This window comes from Cicer arietinum, chromosome 5, assembly GCF_000331145.2.
Source record: "Cicer arietinum cultivar CDC Frontier isolate Library 1 chromosome 5, Cicar.CDCFrontier_v2.0, whole genome shotgun sequence".
NCBI lineage: Eukaryota > Viridiplantae > Streptophyta > Magnoliopsida > Fabales > Fabaceae > Cicer > Cicer arietinum.
In genome coordinates, this window is record NC_021164.2 from 36,248,736 (window position 1) to 36,250,326 (window position 1,591).

General features: G+C 32.4%; 1 pseudogene; it reads left to right on the forward strand.

Moving 5' to 3' along the window:
• The window catches only part of LOC101512394 (eukaryotic initiation factor 4A-8-like), a 10,931-nt pseudogene that overhangs the window by 2,343 nt on the left and 6,997 nt on the right, over positions 1 to 1,591 (forward strand).

Genomic DNA, 1,591 nt, shown 5'->3' on the forward strand with positions numbered 1-1,591 from the left:
ATCTGCAAAAGAAGTATAGGATACACTGCAAACTCATCATGAAGGAACAAGCCATTTCAAAGAAACAAGGATAGACATTGGCATAAGGAAATTCGAACTGTTCGAAATGCAAGAAGGAGAAACTATTGATGAAATGTACTCAAGGTTCACAACAATAGTAAATGAAATGCGTTCTCTTGGGAAAGCTTACACAGTTCAAGAAAGAGTAAGAAAAATCATGAGGTGTCTTGCAATCATATGGAGACCAATGGTAACAGCTATAAGCCAAGCCAAGAATCTTGAATTACTTCCCCTAGAAGAATTAGTTGGAACTCTACGAGCACATGAAGTGCTGCTACAAGAAGACAAGCCAATAAAAAAGGGCAAAGCAATAGCTTTGAAAACATCTCAAGAAAGTCCATATGAGGACTCAGAAGAAATCGAACAAGAAGATGTTGATGAAGAAATAGTTCGTCTTACAAAAAAGATACAGAGAATGGTAAGAAGAAGGGATCATATCAAAAAAGGATTTTCAAATCAAAAAGAAAACTTCAAAATAGAAGTAGACAAAAGTCAAATCACATGCTTTGGATGCAATAAACAAGGACATTATAAAACTGAATGTCCCTTGAACAAAAGAGCACCAAAGAAATTCCCTTTCAAGAAAAACTCCATGATGGTGAACTGGGATGATTATGATGAAACAGAAACAGAGGAACCTGAAGAAGCTACCTTATGTTTAATGGCAGATACTAAAGACAAGGAGGTAATAAATTCTGAATCATGTCTTTTATGTGAACAAATTGAAAAAGATTTTGATAGCTTACTTAATGACTCAAATCTGCTTGTTCAAAAATGTAGCTCTTTAAATGATCAATTTTAAAAAGAAAAAAGGGAAAAAGAGAAAGCTCATGTTATGATTGATGAACTAAAAAATATCATTCAGAACATGCAGGAATCTCATTTTAAGGAAACTAATGAATCTGAAAATCAAGAACGTTCTGCAACGAAAATGGAGAATGTTCTCCTTAAAACTGAAAATGAACTTCTTAGAAGTGACTTGTCAAATTTTATTAAAGCTACTGAAACTTTCCAAAAAATCATGGGATCTCAAGTGGGAATATTTGATAAAGCTGGTCTTGGTTTTGATAAAACTCAAAAAACGAAAATATATGAAAACTTTTTTGTTTCGGAAAGAAAAGAGGATAAATGCAAAACCAAATGCTCATATTGTAAGAAAGTTGGACATTTGGAATTTGCTTGCTACTTTAAGAAAAGAGATCAAAATATTAAAAGCAAAAGATTTTTAAAAGGGAAGATCGCTTTGCAAATATAGCTGAACCAATTTTGAAAAATCTGCAAAAAGGAGAACGTTCTCCATGTTGTTCTCAAAACGGAGAAAGTTCCAAAACGAAAGCTGAACCTTCTGCAAAAAATCTGGGAAAAAGGGAACGATCTAGAATTTCAGCAAAATCAATTTTAAATCCGTGTAAAACTCAGATTTTGAAACCTTATCGAAGATCAACAACAAAGTATTCCTATTATTCCAAAAAATAGTCACTTTGAATCAACTTGTTATTTTAAAAAGAGATCAAGTTTTAAAAAATCTTCT